Source organism: Panthera tigris, chromosome D4 (genome assembly GCF_018350195.1).
Source record: "Panthera tigris isolate Pti1 chromosome D4, P.tigris_Pti1_mat1.1, whole genome shotgun sequence".
Classification (NCBI taxonomy): Eukaryota; Metazoa; Chordata; class Mammalia; order Carnivora; family Felidae; genus Panthera; species Panthera tigris.
Window position 1 is genome coordinate 26,092,356 of NC_056672.1, and position 18,972 is coordinate 26,111,327.

At 43.6% G+C, this 18,972-nt stretch overlaps 1 pseudogene; it reads left to right on the forward strand.

Annotated features, from left to right (window-relative positions):
- The first annotated feature begins 10,906 nt into the window (after nt 1-10,906).
- Nucleotides 10,907-18,972, forward strand: part of LOC122232950 — a 132,072-nt pseudogene continuing 124,006 nt past the window's right edge.

The window sequence follows — 18,972 nt, forward strand, 5'->3', positions numbered from 1 at the left end:
GGGGGAGTAGGTGCTGATAATATTAGGGAATATCCACAAGGTTAATGCATACATGCATTACTTGTATACACAAGCATTATTTGCAAAGTTGGTAAAGCTCTTTGAAACCCTTTGGGATGAAAACCACATAAAACAATATATTATTAATATTACTATTATAGTCCGTGCTTGTGTTTCTATGTAACGCTGCCAGAGGAGTCTTTTAATGGTCTCATTTTTTTTTTATGCAACTTATACCAGTCTCCACTGAAAAGACTTACATTAATCTAAATTATTGAGATGAATTTTAATTTGGTTGGACAATCCTAAAGCTTGGAACAACTAGAGAGTAAAGACAAAAAAAAAAAAAAAATCAGCCCAGCATGCTGAAAAATAAACGTTATGTGACCTGAGACAATGGAAAATATGTTTTTGTACTCCCACACTCATGCCACAAATCAGTGGTGTGCAGATGTCCTAAGCAAGGCCCTTAAAGTGTCATGGAAAGGTTGATGCGGGGCTGGAAGATCCTATTTTTTTTTTTATCTTTCTGTGACAACGGTTATATATTTGGGGGGTGCATGTTTGAATACTTTCACTTTGTAGTCTTAAATAAAAGCCAGGAAGACACCTGGTCCCTCTCTCATCCAGAGCGGTGAGATTTGTTGTGCTGATTTCAGTGTGGTCATCTGATTTTTTTTTAATTAGTTGGCCAAGTGGAAGCAGGTGGGTTAAGGGGTGGCTGCACCCTGTGAATGGCCCACAAAAGTAGAAGAACTGTGGTCGTGAGACCTACCCTTTCAGGTTGCCACCCCACTGTCATGCCACATTCATTAGTTTTTGATGGACTCTCAAGCCGTACTCTTGGCCCCAGAAGATGAAGACATCACACTTACTAAAAGAGATCACAGAGGGAGTCTGGGTGGTTCAGCTGGTTGAGCGTCCAACTCTTGATTTCAGGTCAGGTCATGATTGCATGGTTCATGAGAATGAGTCCGCACAAGCTCTTTGCTGAGAGCACAGAGCCTGCTTGGGATCCTCTCTCCACCCCCCTCTGACCCTCCCCTGCTCATGCTCTCCCTCCCTCTCAAAATTAACTAATTAATTAATTAAAAAATCTGTGTGTCATATCAGACTTTAAAAGAGGTCACAGAACAGGAGACCACAGACCATTCACAGTTGGCTGCCTACAACTTCTGTCCTGACATCCCATGCCTTCCCTTCTTCCCATCCCGCTCCCACCTCCCCCTGCTGCCCCTTCTATGATATGCAAGCTGAACAGTTGTCTCCATCTAGATGGGGGAGCATTCATGCTTCTCAGAAAGCACCACTATTGACTAAAAAGCCCAATCCTGGGGACCACATGCCCAGAGGGGGCTTGCTCTGGCTCCGGTAACATCTCATCAGGCAATTCAGGGCTTAGAGTTTCCCACCTACAAAATCGGCTTGCTTTCCCACGTGGCAAAGCAAGGCGACGGTATAGCAGAGAGGCATTGAACCTAACCTGCTTGTAAAATCCGTCTATGCCTGCAGTAAGCACTCTGTAAACGGTAGCCACTCTCAAGTAACAACAGCAAAATTATAGTACCAATTGCCCAAATCCAAGGAACCCCACATATAATTTGAAATTACACAATTGTCTCGGTTTTCTATGGCTGCTGTAACAAAGGATCACCAACTTAGTGACTTGAACCAATAAAAATTTATTACCTGACAATTCTTTGCATTTAGAAATCTAACCGAGGTCTCCCTGGCTGAAATCCAGGTGTCAGCCGTGTTTCTTGCTGAAAACTCGGGAAGAATTCATTTCTTTGCCTTTTCCAGTTTCTAGAAGCTGCCCATGTTCCTTGGCTCTTAGATCCCTTCCTCCATCTCCAAGCCATCAACGGAGGGCTGAGATTCCTCTCATGGCATCACCCTGACCTCCTCTCTGGCCTCCCTCTTCCACTTTTCAGAACCTTTGAGATTGCTTTGGGCTCATCCGAACAATTCAGGATAATCTCCCTATTTTAAGGTCAGCTGACTGGCAACCTTACTTCCATCTTCATGGAAGCAATAAATAAAAACAAGCTTTATTTCCCTTTGTCCTGTCACCTGACACATTCACAGGCTCCAGGAATTGTGGACATTTGGCTGGGGGTGGGGGGGAGCATTTATTTTCACTGCCACAGCAATTAAACAGAACCCTCCTATCCCCAGAGCAATACAAATAGATTTATTTTTTATCACCACTGAGCTGCCTGAGGGATGACAGAACAAATGGGAAACTACCAGAAAGTAGAAGGCTTCTCCCCAGTATGGGCTGGAAGTCCTCAGGTATCACTCAGCACAAGAGTTACTCTCTTTCCACTATGAGTCAGCACTGTAAAACTTCACCAGCATTCACGGGAGGCATTTGCAGAGAAGATTCCATCTGAGAAGTGTCACCTTTCAAGCACTTTATGGATTTACACATGGCAAAATTAGAAATCACTCAACATAAAAGACCTGTGAAAGGGGCACCTGGATGGCTCAGTCAGTTGAGTGTCTTGACTTCAGCTGAGGCCACGATCTCGCGGTTCATCTGTTCGAGCCCCGCGTCGGGCTCTGTGCTGACAGCCTGGAGCCTGTTTTGGATTCTGTCTCTCTTTCTCTCTGTCCCTCCCTCTCTCTCAGAAATAAATACACATTAAAAAAAAATTAAAAGAAGAAAAGACTTATGAAAGATGAGGCTGCATTTTAAGGCTGAACATGAGTTGCTGCAGATTAAAAAGATCAAGAATGCCTTAGGATTCGTGGAAGCAGGAGGAAGCGAGCAGTGTTACAATTTTACTGTGGGGGCATGGATCTCTTCAGCCAACACAGAACCAACCGGAAACCCAAAGAGGAGGAGGAATCAGACCACACCAGGACCTGCTTGGGGGGGGGGTTCCCCAAGGCTCCCCAAGGCTCTGTGAGGCAAGGTTGGTGGTTAACTCCTTGCTCTTGTCCCTTAGGATGCAGTGAAAACAGATTCCCTGAGGTTTACTTTGAGGGCGGAGCTGCAAATGTAACTAAATCCAATGAGAGAGCTACAAAGTTGGTAGCTGATGTGCATACATTTCCACTTAAATAAACCCTAGTTGCTATAAATAGTTTTTCCCATAATGTGCATTTCACAGAGGTTGGACTCTAGAAATTGTGGCCTGCAAATGGGTTCAACAGAGTTGAACTCACCAGGACACAGAGCCACTGGTGTTCAAAAACCAAGAAGTAAGTTATATTGTTTCCTTTTGCCTTTTGTCTGTGGCTTTCCTTCCTCTGGGAATATGAAGAAGGAGATGTAATTTGATTGGGGGTAATTCTTTCTTTCAGAGCAAACAATGGAAATATTTTCCCATGTTGCTAACTGGAGCGGTTGATTTTATATTAGTTAAATATGTGCATGGTGTGAGTTTATCATATTCAGCCATTACCAAGTATTTCTTCTGCTATATATTAAATATATTAAAATATAAATGTATTTATATAAATTTATTTAATACTTACATATTTAACATAAATATGTTTAACATAAATATTTAACATAAATAGAACATAAATATGTAACTATTAAATAAATTTATATAAATATATTTATATTTTAATATAATTATATTTATATTTAACATAAATATGTAACTATTAAATAAATTTATATAAATATAAATTTATATTTAATATATAAAATGTACTTTTAAAAGGGTATTCTATCAGATGGATCTGACTAAATTTGTGATCAGGAGTCTGAGTCTAGGGGCGCCTGGGCAGCTCATTTGGTTAAACGCCAGACTCCTGATTTCAGCTCAAGTCAGGATCTCACAGTTTGTGTATTCTAGCCCTGAGTCTGGCTCTGTGCTGAAGCCTGTTTGGGATTTTTCTCTCTCTCTGCCCCTCCCTCGTGTGTGCATGTGCTCACATGCTCTCTCTCTCTCTCTTTCTCTCTCTCTCTCTGTCTCTCTCAGAAACAAATAAATAAACTTTAAAAAAAAAGTCTGAATCTGGGTGGGCAGATTATCTGGAAGCCTCCTTTATAGAATGGAGTCCAATCAGGGCTAGTTCCTGCACGAGGGGTCCACCCTTGACTCCAAATGAGCCAGTGAGAGCAGATGATCAAGGACTTGCAAGGTCCCTGCAGGGACCAGCACTGTGATGACACATTCCAACCTCTGCATGTTCCAGAGTCTGTCTCCAATAACCATAATGATGCTTCTCACTGGTACAGCGATTTTCTGTTTTACAAGCGCTTCACATTCCTGACTTCCAAAATAAACATTTTCTTGGTGTATTAGTACATTTGGAAAACAATCCCCTCCTCATATCACTCCCTTTAGGCCAAAAGTAAAAAATAACAGAAGGAACTGAAGCTTGGGTTTAGACATTCACCGAGGTGCCATTGGTAAGGAGTAAAAGGCTTTTGAGCACGAAGTCACCTTGCTGGCTACCAGCAGTTCACGTGGGCATCTTTTATAACTGCCTCATTTTTTCTTTCTAACTTCAGGAATGGTGACTCAAAGCCCAATCTGGGAAAAATTCTTTCTCCCTGAAGCTCCTAAACCCTCCCTTAACCACTATAAATCCAAGGAGTAAGACAACTTTTATAGATTTTTTGTTTTGCGGTGAGCCTTGCTTTTTTTTCTTCTGCAAATTAACAAAAGTAGTGATACTTTTAGAAAGATAAGCAAGATTTCTGGCATTAATGCTACAGTTCAAGGGAGTTTTCTTCCGGGTACAAAAATGCTTCTCTGAAGAGAATAGAGGCAAGGATTCTCTGAGACGCAGGAAAACAAGCGTCTGTTGTCCCTCTTTGCCATGTCATAAATTAGGGAGGAGATCAATTCTGCCATTTCAATTTGTGTCAGCCTGAAGGTCAAGCACAAGCACGTAGTAAATTCTGTTTCTGGCTCGGGCAGATTGCCACGCCACCCCACTCCCCCTATTATGAAAACCTTCGTCTCCATCCCAGCCATCCCAGAACGTCTTCCCAGCCATTAGAAGATTATTCTCCTGGGTGGACGCTTTGCTTCTCTGCTCAGAAGGAGACAATAAACTCCCCTGGTTATCTATTCCATCCCAACTTCTGGATCTATCTCTACATCCGCAACTATTTAATACCAAGAAGGTTGCTCAGATTCTTCGTGTAAAGCAGCTACCATCCGCTTGGGAACCTATCATGACACCCTCTCGGGACGAGGTGAACAAGATACTACTGATTCCATTGCAGCACATGGGGGCAGACAAAATGCCACACTGCACGTCCTCAGGTCAGCACCCCCACAGGTGACGCAGCTACCTGAAATGTTCCATCTCTCTGACTTGCACGGTCGTCGGCTTAATTGAAATCATGTTGAGAGGGAGGGCGAGGATGGGCAACACCGATAACATCTAGTCGTTGTCAGATACTCCCAACATTACACGAGATGTGTCTTCAGTGCGCTAAACCACAATCAACGAAAAATTTTAAATAGCTATGAAGTCCTAGAATCGTTGATGGAGAAGAAGAGTGTCCCGGACGGTGTCATTTCCCACTCTGGCCCCTTTTATCTGCCAGGGCGCCATCTTCCGGCCGCTGTGGGCAACACGTGGCCCCCTTCTCGGGAATCGCTGATGCCCCAGGCCGCCTCCTCAGTCAGCGACTGGAAGGGAAGGGTTTACAAAGGGCCCGCCCGGGACCTCCAGGCAAGACCAGCCCTCTGGTGTTTCGTATTGTCTGCCCCCACTTCCTATCTGCAGATTCCTGTTCTGAACGTGGTGGGGCTTCCCTGGGAGGGATCAAGTAGATGCCAGTGCGTTTCACTCCGCCCTTCTCGATAAGACGATTTGCCGGACACTCCAGAGAAGAGGCAGGGACAGTGCGAAGGCTGCAGACACTGGGTGCAGTATTCTTGCAAGGAGAAGAGGACACTCTCCGTGCCCCACCCAAATCCCCTCAGCCCTTCTGGAATACACCTGCAAATTTCTCCTCGCATACCAAGGGCTCCTCCCCTCTCTCTGTGTGGGGCGTCCTCTCATGGCAGCAGAGTGCTGTGCCACAGGCAGGGCTGGCCAGAAAGGCCCTGACTCTTAACGAGTAAGGGGTGCTAGTTGGTGGCTGGGTATCCCAGTTTCCTTGTGCCTGAGTGCAACAGTCCTCAGGTGTCCTGAGGCACAGTGTCTCAGAGGGTCCTCAGTCAGCTTGAGCCCCCGTCGCCCTTGGTGGTTACCTGTTTACTAATACATATTTTACTATCTTTCCTCTCTTCTCTGACTCCCTTCCCAACTGTGCTTCCTAGAATCCCCTCCCAAATAAACCACTTTCTTATCTCACGCATTATTAACTTCTCTATTATAATGTCTCCCTGGGCAGGGGAATTCAGATTAGGACAGAAAGGTAGGTGCAGAGGCTACAGCTTAATGACCCTGGAGAAGGGTCGGCCCCTTCCACAGAGGTCGTGTAGGCTGTGGATGGGTCGAAACATGGCGCTGGTTCCGATGGATAGATTCCAGAACTGCCCTTAACCCCATACTCCTCATGTGCACTTGCTCCTCGGGACCTGTCTGTACAGGAGAACTCAGAGGCGATGGCTAAGTGACTTGGGTGTTTAGGGGTGGGTGTGCGACACATAAAATAAATAGCACTGTTCATCTACCCGAGGAGCCGGTTGTCCTCTCTTGGAGAGACTTCACAGCCATCGTATTACTGAGAAGCTTCTGGTCTACATCCGAAAGACGGCCTTCAGTGTGACATTCCTCAGACATCTCATGGCCTCCCAGGATGTAGGCTCCTTGGAGGCCCTGGCTTCAGCAAGGAACAGAGGTTTAGGAGATCTGAAGCCGAAGATTCCAGGTAATACAGCCAGGAACCCTTCCACAGAGGAACGTGGATTAATTACCATGAGGGGGACGTCCCATGAGCACCTGGACCCTTTGGAAAGCCAAGGACTTAGCCTGTACTTTGGGCAAACTCATGGAGGTCCCTGTCGGCTAGGTAGCTGCAACCCTACACTACAGTTAGCGCAACGATACAGAACCAAGGAAGACCAGCCTTCTCCCCTGCAGACGCGCACAGATCCCCAGCCAGACAAGCATGCAGCAGAACCCTGAAGGGGATCAGTGTCTCTGCTTCCTTCTAGGGTGGCTGTTCAGGCAATGCATCCAGGGAAGAATGGGGGTTGGAATCATTTGCACCCTAACCCGGGAAGGGTGTGCTTGTTAGATTAACTTTTCCTTCTCCCCTTGATATTTGGAGTCAGGCAAAACCTGCTAACCCATGTTTGAAACTTCTGACTAAGAACCAGAGCCAATATATAGAGGTAAGTTTGCAGTGACTTAACCTGACTGAGAAAACATTAATAGTGTAAAAGAAACTACAGGCTAAATGCTAAATGTCAGAAACTGATTCTTTTCCCATGCCATATTTCGAAAAACACTCATCTGACACTCAAACCACAGAGGAAATAAGATATGACCGAAGCTTCCAGAAAGAGAAAGGATAAGGCAAGGGTGCAGCTGAGACTGGATGCCATCACCTCTTTTGAGTCGATTAAGAACACTATACACACAGGACAAAGTGCTCTGTGCAACACACGCTGAGCCTTTGGCCTCACGACCAAAACCAACACGCAAGGCTGTAAACAATCATCCTCAGGTGGCCACACTGGGCTCACACAGCCATCTTCAGAAACCTGGGACGATCCTTTTCATTTTCCAGGAATCAGCCAGTCACTACAGTTATTGCATTCTATGGAATGTAAACGGGGCTTTGATGGGCATGTCAACTTCATGAAATGACCCTCCCGGACCACTATGGAACTTCTTTTGAATTGCACTGGAAAGCCGCTTAGCCACAGGGGGTGTGCCAGTTTTAGTCCTGAGCCTTTATCGCTGAAGAAAATTCAAGACCTAATTCCAGCATTTACCCACAAGAAGTTCTACTACTGAACTAAAGCCCCCAAATTCTTTTTTGTTGTTGGTGTTTATTTATTTTTGAGAGAGAGAGAGACAGAGACAGAGAGACGGTGTATGAGCAGCAGAGGGGCAGAGGGAGAGGGAGACACAGAATCCGAAGCAGGTTCCAGGCTCCCAGCTGTCAGCCCAGAGCCCGACACGAGGCTCAAACTCACAAACATGAGATCATGACCTGAGCCCAAGTCCGAAGCTTAACTGACTGAGCCTCCCAGGTGCCCCAAAGCCCCAAAATTCTTGACACAGATTGTAAGCAGACATGAGATTCGTGTGGAGAGCAGAGCTGGGGGCTGCAGGGTAGAGGGTGGCTCTAAATGGAGTTTGGCGATTGCAGGTTAGAAGCTCCTTATTCCATTTCTCCTCCTATGACTTCACCATCAATTACCACCACATGCTGGGCTTACATCATCCTGCTCATTCTTTCCCCCATTGTATCTGTCACTCCTGCATCTTAATAACATGGACATCCTACCTCATGACCTCGGGCTGCCTGGATTTGGATTTGCCAATCCTTGGCAGGGTGTGGGTGGAGTTCATGCAAGATGGGAAATTGCCTGCCAAAGGGCCACTGCTGGTTGCTTTATCCTCACGACTGAGGCCTGAGCTTAGACATACTCCCACGTAAGGAAATCCATCGAAGTCTGGAGGTTACCTGCTTCGGCTCTTGGTTATATAAATATTACAGTACAGATGCCCACACGGCCAATTTGTCCTCTGGATGACCAAGTGGGAAAAGGCCCCCTAAATCAGCCAAACCTTAAACATCCTCCCCACCTCTGCTTCCCTTGAGTCTAGGTATATCTGTGACCTATTGCAATGTTACAAATTCCCCACGCTCAGTGGCTTAAAACAACAACCGTTTGTCTTTGACCGTAAATGCACGGGTTAGCTGCGTGGTCTGGGAATCTGGGCCAGACTCTGCCCATTTTAGCCAGGCTTGCTGCTGTGCCTGCAACCAGTCACCTGGCCTAGGATGGCTCACCATCGACTGTCTGACAGCTGGAGTGACAAGTGTTGATTGAGTCATGTGTCCCATGTCACTCAAACAGGTGAGTAGCCTAAGCTTGTGCCTATGTCAGTGGAAGGATTCCAAATGAAAGTTTTGGGGTCGTTGGTTGTGCACCATTGAAACACAGGGATCTACACCCATGTTTCCAACCATAGTAAAGAAAAGAAACGGGTTTTTTTTTTTTTTCCATTATCAATACATTTCTCCTCAGCCACCACCTTTTGGGTCTAGCAAGTTTAAGGATAAGGTAAGGGATAGAAGCTCTTTGCACATTCCCTCTTCCTCTCCCTCTCAGGCCACAAGGCCAGGAAGGTTTGCTTTCTCTTGAAAACCTCCTGAGGCCTAAGCTTGAGCCCTTTTGGTGGCCCTCCGGGAGAATGGACAGCACCCTGCTACTGGGAAGGGCTACCAGCCACATTGTGAAGGGCAGGGACACCAGGCGGTAGAGAAGCGGGCTCATTTTTGCACCAGGCATCCAGGATTCCTCAAGTACAGACGAAACCTTCTCTCTCCCGAGACCTGACTCCATATGCCGTCACAGGAATGAGTGACATTTCTTTCAGGGAATCCTCATCTTTTTATAGCTAAGGGTTAAAGCAAATACCAGCAACTTTCAGAAAAAAAAAATGGCAAACCACAATTAAGACCTGTTACCCTGTGCTGCACGGTATTTCAGGGTGGGAGAAAGGGTACCACATTGGCAGTGATGGGGAAAAAGAACCATGGACGACTACCCACGTTCCTAATGACGGCTACCTTTCTGCCATGTCCTCACCTGGGCCCTGGGCCACTGTTAGGTCCCCATGGGTGGCTGAGGTCCTGTGGAAGAAGTGTAGGTGATTGTTACCCGACACTCCTTTCCCCTTCCCATTCAGATACTTTCTGGGAATCAAGAGTGGCATGACTGTGTTAGAAGGAAAAGAGAGAGAACAGGCGAGATCCACTTCCTGTTGGTTCTCTCTCCCATCCGGATCAACCCTCCGTCAGGGTATAGTTGCGTCCTGACTCTTCGCAGATTCTGAGCAGTGAACCACCACCACCCTCGGCATGATTCACACCTGGGAACCAGAGCTTCCACATATGTGGCCATTGCTCCCACATGCAGACTCCCGTAGCAGACTCGTGAGGAGAAGAGGCTCCACTCAAGACAAGACAGTGAGACTGTCAGCTGAGTAAGCATGCAAATTTCTGGTATCAACGATGCTGTGGTCCTTTGAGCCAGCTTCATTCCATACCCCATCTCCGTTGTAACCTAGACATTTCTTCTACATACCCGAGTATTGTTCCAGTGTGACTCTTCTTAGAATTTTTTTTCTATATTAAGTTAAAAGATCCAATACCTATGTCTCATTCATTTATTCATTCATTCCACAAATATTTTTTGAGCAACCTCTCCTAGGAGTTGGGAAAACAATGGTTAGCTTTGGCCAGTGAGTGAAGAACGATAGTGTCAGATAACAACTCTGAAGAAAATAAAGCAGATACTGGGATGGAATGTGAGGGAGGGAGACTCGTAGCCGGCGTGGTTGGAGAAGCTTCTCTGAGGAAGTGCCATTTGAACAAAGACCTAAAGGAAGTCATGTGACTCTCTGGGGCCGAGAACTCCAGGAGGAGAACATGTCTCCATTGCCCAAGACCTGCAGAAGCACTCAGGAAGAAAAAAAAAATTTGTTTCTTAGAGCCCATATTTCTTCTGCCCCTCAGACATTCCTTGATGGTTAAAATTGTATGAAAACTTCCTGAGGTTTATACTTTTGCTCATAAAACACTGACAAAAATACAGTAAGGCTAGAAAATGTGTGAAGTATCAGGGGAAGGCTTGCTACTCCAGCACATTCTTGCTCTAAATGTTTCCCAGCCAGTGTAGACAAGGTCCTACTTGTAGTCCTGCACAGATAAATGTGTTTGAAACTTCATTCCAAAGAAAAAAAAGGGGATCAAAACCATATTTGTGCACTCTTTCCACAGCTGTGATCCATGGGGATCTATGATAATGGGAGGGCAAACCCAGAGACCAATCTCAACAATCAACGCTCCTCCCAAACACCTGCCCAAGGAGAGGCCAAAAGCAAGGGCAGGAGAGAAGGGAGGAAGGCCTTGGATACGCAGCCAGCCCTCCTAAGAATTCCCACCTCCATGCCCAGCCGGCTCAAGAGCAAGGCCATTAGCACCACGTGCGGACAGATAGAAGCTGTGAAGAACGTGAGTTGAAGAAAAACACAGAACTCCAGATGATGCTCAGGGCTGAGAAGATGGCACAGAAATTTTCAGACCTGACCCCTCCCAGGGCCTTTCAGGCCTTGGGAGAGGTTAGGCTGACAGCATCCAGGCACCAAGGAATTTCAATAGCTACCTTCACTACTGAACGACCATTGCGCAGTTAGCCCATATTTCTCCTTTTTTTTTTTTTTCTGGTCTTTCCATCACACTTGTCCATTGTTGTCTCTCCTTCTCTTCTCTTTCTCCTTTTTCTTGCCATCACCTATCAACAGCTTCTCTTTCAGACCCATTTCAGCCTCCCCTTTCCCCTTAGTATGCAGAAAGTAAATGTTGTAAAAAAAAAAAAAGATTCATAGTTACACAGAAATTCCAATGAATGAAATGATATTTTAGCATCCACAAAAGTGCTTTTTATGCCTGCTCCAAATTTGGGGTGACAGTGGCACCCTAATTTATTGCTGGTAGCACCTTCCATCAGGATGAGCCTCTGAAATGCAGCCTGGTATAATATCTATCATATAGAAAGTATCACAATGTTTTTCCTAGTCATACAAACCCTCCCAGAAATACATGTTTAGGAAGTAATTCAGTAGAAGCCAAAAACTGTCCTAAACGTCTTCCATAGTGTCACCTATAATGACAAAAATTAGAAAACAATGAAAGTGTCCAACAATACTCTAATGCTAAAGCAAACTCTGTTTAACTGACTGAATGGAATACTATATGCTCATTAAAACTCATAATTATAAACACTACATGGAAACACGGCAAACTGTGTGTTACGTGAAAAGAACAGAACACAAAATTCTATTACCTTCTTAGTACAATTATGTGAAGCCAGACTGGAAAAGAATACACAAAAAGAGACTAGTTTTCTTATCTTACAACACAGTGGTGAAAATATGGACTAAAAAAATCTTTTCATGTGGTTATACTGTTTTTAATAATAAACATGTAAATAATATCAATAAAAGATATTATGGAATCTTTATTAGGAAGTCCAGTGTGCATTAACCATAATTCCCCACTTGTAACCCTACAAGACATTTCTTTTTTTTTTAAAGACATTTCTTTCAATGTGTTTGCTTTTATGATATGTTTCCCCATCCTTCTCATATCAGCTCCCCCCAAGATCAACTTGAGGGTGGAAAACATTCTTTAATTCCAATCATCCTGTTTTATATTGGGCAGACCTGTTACATATGCTCCACATCATGGTCCTACATTGTCCGGACAAGTTTATACCCCATCACATCCTAAATGGCACCTGCTACAGAGCGTCATTGTCCTCTCTCCCACAGCCACCTCTCTCATCTTCTAATTCCCACCTCCGTCTTTTCTTGTAAGCAGCTGGAATACTATCTCCCTTCTCCATCTCCAAATCCTGCCCACCCTCTGAGCCCATTACACCTTTCCTGACTTCCCCAGCCCTACGTGACCTCTTCAAATTCCTCCAACAATGATCAGCTTTACCATATAGCCCATGTTCTGAACTCCTTTCACAACTCATTCTTACCTTTCCAATGCTACTGTAAAACCCTTGAAGGTAGGAGCAGTGCATACACTTGATCTTCAAGTAAAGCTCATAGTGCTCAGCTCAGAGTTACTAAAAGATACCATTTATTAAGTGATCATTAATGGAACAGGACTAAGGGAACAAGAGAACTGAGGAATAGCTTTCCATACCTGTTCTGCATCTCATCTACCTGTCAGACATAGTCAAGCTCCCCAAACGGATCCTCATTAACTATTGCAAAATGCATGTGGACATCCATAAACATGAAGCCATCTGTAGCTCATTTTTCAAACCGTTTACCCAGCACGGATGAATATGTATTACTGATGGTATCATACTGATTTTTATGATGTTCTAAAGTAGATTAAAGGCTATAGGCAATATTATTAATAACCTAATTTATCAGTGGAGTAAATTTGTAGATTTAATGTTGCGGTTATAAAGATCAACATGAAAAGTTTCTGGAAAATAGATGTTTTGAGTAATTTTATCTGACATATTAAACCATGAAAAGATATGAGTTAGAATTGCCTAATAGAATACTTAAGCATGCATATTAAATGAATCATATTTGTGACTTTTCAAAAAGCAGACGATTACATATTCCAAATGGGAAATTTATGCTGTAGAATTAATATTATATGTTACAGATTCATAAATCACTGACTAGATTAAAGGCAGAGTAATCTGGTTAAGAGAAATTGAGCTATAGAGTTAGCAAGATCGGGGCTCAGAATTCAGTCTTCCACGTGACCTTGAGGAAGTTACTTAAACCTGCCGATGCCTCACATTCTTCATTTGAAAATGGCCTGAGACTGTCACCTTCACAATATTACTTTGAAGATTAAATGGTATTATATATGCAAAGCACTTAGCACGGGTCCTAGTACTTGGAAAGCAGTCAATAAAAGGTATGTATTATTACTGGCCTTATTATTTTTTAATTATTATCATTTTATCGTCAGGGAATTCTTAGCATGTCAAGCCAGCATCAAAGTTAATAGGAAGCTTATGAACATTTTCAGCAGGACAGAGCAAAGACAATTTTTACAGCCCTCTTGATATAATGAACCCCGGCTAATGTGCAACCAACACAACTCTATTAATAGCAAAGAGCCTTAATGGGGCAATGGTGCAGCAAGGAAACATCTTTTCAAGAAATCATAAATATTATTGATCTATTTTTCTTTCTCTTCCTCGAGAAAGCTAACTGGAAGCATGTTCGATCCTAATGGACCCGTGGGGCAGGAGAGCGTAGTTGTTTTCTCTGAATCCATCGGAGAAGGTTTATCCTGATACATCACCCACAAATAGAACTTTCCCTCTCTGCCCAGAGAACCTCTTAAAAGGCTGAGCTCTGTCCTGGAACGCAGTCTATCACCTTGGCCCTTAATACACCACCTGGAAAAATATTCAGCTTTAATTAAGCTTGACAGTCTCCAAATACAATGTTGTTTAAGCAGCAAAGATTGAGTTTGTTTTCCATATGAGAGAAAATGGCAATTAGGTGGAAAAGGAAACAGTTCAGGAATGCAGTCTCCCATGTGTGATGTTTTTGGAGGCAACTAATAAGAAAGAGAGAGAAGAAAGCAAAGAAGTGTTTATCCAAAGTCCTCTTGGAAGCACTGAAATCCTCTCTGAACCAAAGAGTCTATGAGGGTAGAAGGAAATGATGTAGAACATTCTATATAACTATAATAATGATGATGACTTTATAACTGCACACAGCAGGGCAATTTTTAATCTTTTCGTTTTCAAAGCACTGCTTTGTATCCCACTTTCACCACAAATACACAAGAAAAATATCTTGAAAGCCTTGAGGGACCCCACAGTGACCACACCTAATGGCTACTCCCTTGACTCTCTGGACCTCTCGGGACTTGCTGCTGCTGCCCCCACCACTCTCATTTCCTCCTTGGTTTGGAGACTTTCCTCGACTGCTCAGACTTCTCTTATCCTGCTCCTGCCTTCTAACTGTTCAATTTCCCTCAAAATGCCAGCCTCTCTCCCCTGTTCCTTGAGGAACGCACCCACCCCTGCACCATCCATGGATGCTATGGAGAAGATTCCAAAGGCACATGCTCAACCCCTTTCTCCTCCACAGCATCAATTCCAGGTCAGGGATGACATCATGGAAAAGGCTGGGTATGAACTGGGTTTGAAGGCTGGACAATTCAAATAGTCAAAGAAGTGAGAAGTTGAGCAAGGAGCATGAGAGGTAAAAGGTGACCATGGGCAGAGTGCAGAAATACAGAATAAGCAATGTCTGGATGACAACAAAGATCTCCAGGGGGTTCCTATCCTTTTTTTTTTTTTTTTTTTAATGTTCATTCATTTTTTAGAGAGAGAGAGACAGAGCGCTAGCCGGGGAGGGGCAGAGAGAGGGAGACAGAGAATCTGAAGCAGGCTCTAGGCTCTGAGCTGTCAGAACAGAGTCTGAGGCAGGGCTGGAACCCATGAACTGTGAGATCATGACTAGAGCCGAAGTTGGATGCTTAATCGACTGAGCCACCCAGGCATCCCAGGACTCTTATCCTTTCTAAAAAGACTTTCAGGAAAAGGATTTTTTTCCATCTTCTAGGGCCCTCTATTATCTAAATGTCTGGGGACACTTTCTAACTGCTTACCACCCAAAGTTGAAAAATAAGTCAAAGGACACATGAACCCTTCCAAAACCCTTAGCTCTAATGACATCAAAAAGAATGTCCCTACTCCTCAGAGGCCCCATTGCTGGAAGTCTCACCTTCCCAGACATAACCCCCACTGCCGAATTTCACTAGAAATAACCCCCAGGCACAGGGAGTCTGATGAGATTTGTCCCACAGCTTGGATTCTGAAGCAGGGGTTGACTCCTGCTGAATTCGGCCTCTGGTTTTCCAAAGTTTTCTTGCAAAGAAAGATCACTTCTCCACTTTCAGAATTGTGATTTCTGGGTCCACAGAAGACAGAGTGCTTTTTAATATGTTACCAAGAGAAGCCACGTTATGCATCTGATTAACTCCTCATTCCATTACACAACACAAAGCACAGAAAGTAGTCTCCTGAAACAAAATAACAACTGGGTGAATTCTCGCACTGGGTCATCCTGGGTTCAAAACCAGGAAAAAATTCTAACTTTCCTAACCCATGTCTTTTGCAAAAGTAACTTATCTCCAAGGAGAGATATCATTTAATACACATTTTGCAGCACATGAGAGTGTGGGCAGATGCCCATCGCAAAATTAGAAAAATTATCACTCTTGGCAACTCATAACTGTTGAATATATTTCAAGGTCAATGGCTTAGATAAGAATTTTTGCTCTTCCTCTCCCTCTGAGACTATCACGGAATGTATGAACTTATGCTAAACATACTTAATTTACTCCTTGCTGCAGCCACAACTTATTTCACTCCACAAAATATATTCCAAAGCCATTTATATATTTCATGATTAAAGAACAGAACAGGAGTGCTGTTTGGCTACCCCAAACACTGTGTCCTCTAATTGGCTTTGGATTAAATGTAGTGTGCACATCATAAATCAATTTCAAAAACCCCCTTTTTCCACCTGTCTTTACAACTGTCTTCACATCTTTCGTTACCAAAAGATGTTTTAATGTCCACAAAAAATATAGAATCCATGTGCTGATTGCAGGCTTTAAAAACATAAATAAATAAATCTACAGGCATCTGCTAATAGCTCCAAAACTAACTAGGAAATTAGATAAAATACTCCAACATTTACTTGAAAGTATTGGAGAGCTGCTAAGGTAACCAGAACTTGAGAACACAAGAGCCTGGAGAGAAGGGATATGTGGGGAGCTGAACTGACCTTCTGTGTGCTGCATTTCCCCTCAGGACATTTGCTGGGTCTTGTCTTTAGGAGAAGTTAGAATGTGAGAAACCGGGCAGAGAGCTGTGGCTAACAGATAAGGAAGCCACTAGAACCTTTGGAAAGCTTACAGGGACAGGGAGAAAAAGCTGGGGTTTGGAGCTGCCTGGTAGCTGGTACTGGAGAGATGGAGAATTTGGAGGCAAGGAAACACAGGGACAAATTCTCAAGCTGCTCAGAGCAAAAGCCTGAAAAGTTCAGCAGAGAGCTGCGGAAAACATCACAGAGTTTTCGAGTCTGATATGCTGATTAGTTAAGGAGCAACCCCCAAGAAAGGAGGCAGCAGTAAACATCCTGGGCTTTCATCCCTAGGAGCAAGGATGAAGAAGGAGGGAGATGGAGCCTTACCAAACCCAAAATCCAGGCTTGGGTCAGCACTGTGTGTGATTATGTTACGGAACCTGGTCTGGATCACCCAGCGGGAAGAACCAAGCGGCGCTCAGAGATGTTGGAAGACAGGAGGTTTACTTTACACCTGTGGGCTCAGAGGAGATCACTCTCCAGAGGTCTGAGCCCCAAGCGAGCATAAGCAGAGAGACAATTTATAGTCTGTTACTTCTGCATTCTGCATTAGTAGTAATTTGGCATGCAACAAGCAGGGTGGGAAGAAAAACCCAGAAGGGGAGTCTTCAGGCAGGGACTGGAATTTCCCTATCAGTCCTGTAGGCCGTCTTATAACAGATTTTTCCCTATCAATTAGACTAAAAATCTTCCCCCAATTCAAGCTACCTACCAAAGGGGATGACGAACCCTCTCTAGGAATTAACATTACCCTGAGTTCCCTACATCTTTCATGTACAGTGTCTGGCATTCAATCAAATGGGTGGCTGATTAGTTAATCAAATGAGCAACCTGCGTGGCTCAGTTGGTTAAGCATCTGACTCTCGATTTCAGCCCAGGTCATGATCTTGTGGTCATGGGATCAGTCCCCGAGTTGGGCCCTGCACTGGGCCTCCACACACAGCACAGAGCTTGCTTGGGATTCTCTCTCTCTGCCCCTCCCCTGCTCTCTCTTTCTCTCCCAAAAATAAATAAATAAACATTAAACACACACACACACACACAAGGCATACCAAAACATAGAAACAAGAGAATAAAAACAGACAGACAATGGAAAAAAATCCACACAAGTAATAGCCCAGTTATTGGAGCTATTAAGACACAGATTTTAGAAGGACCATGATTGGGGCGCCTGGGTGGCTCGGTCGGTTAAGCGTCCGACTTCGGCTCAGGTCATGATCTCACGGTCCGTGAGTTTGAGCCCCGCATTGGGCTCTGTGCTGACGGCTCAGAGCCTGGAGCCTGTTTCAGATTCTGTGTCTCCCTCTCTCTCTGCCCTTCCCCTGTTCATGCTCTGCCTCTGTCTCAAAAATAAATAAACGTTAAAAAAAAAAAATTAAAAGGACCATGATTAATATGTTTTATAAAATATAGGACAGTATGAAAATTGCACCAAGGACCTGCAATATATTCTTTGAAAAGTATCAAATAGAAATTCTGGAACTCAATACCACAATAATTGAAACTGAGAACTCACTAGTTAGGTTTCATACCAGACTGAACACAACAAAAGGGAGAACTGAGGAGCTGAAAGACGGTAAGAAATATCCAGGCTGAATCCTAGAGAGCAAAACACATGGAAAATACAGAAAAGACCATTAGCAAAATATGCCGAGCTTAGACAAGTTCTGACACATTTGTAATTGAGTCCCAGAAGGGAGTGATTGAGTGGGACAGAAAATATATGTGAATAGACAATAGCTGAGAATGCTCCAGAACTTCTGAAACATAGCCAACAGTTCACCAACCAAGATCGATATAAGAACATCGCAACTAGGCATATCAGAACAAACCCGACATAAAACAAAGGCAAAGGGAAAAATGTGGAAAGGAGCCAGAGGAAAAAAAAGACATGTTACCTTCAAAGGAGGAACAATAAGGCTTCCAGTTGAGTTTTTAGTAGAAAAGTATGGAAGCCACAGAATGATGGAATACTGCCTCGCCAGCACTAACAAAAATAACTGCCAATCTAGACGACCGTACACAGTGAAAGCATCCTTCAAAATGAAGATGAAATGAGTGATATTTCAGACAAACAGAAACTAAGAGTATTAATTGCCAGTAGACCTGCATTAAAGACAAAAAAGGGAATGCTTCAGGCAGAAGGAAAAATGATCCTGGAAAGAAACAAGGGCATAGTACTAGAATAAAGAGCATCAGGAAAAGTGAAAATTTAGGAAATAACAATGAATACTGACAGTAAAATCAACACTAATAATGCTTTGTAGAGTTAAAATATATACAATATGTATTTTTTATAAAATATAAATATTGTATTTATATTACTTATAAATACTATATTCCTATACATATAAATTAGGTATGATATGCCTCTCGCATATAATATGTATTATGTATAATATTATATGATGTGTA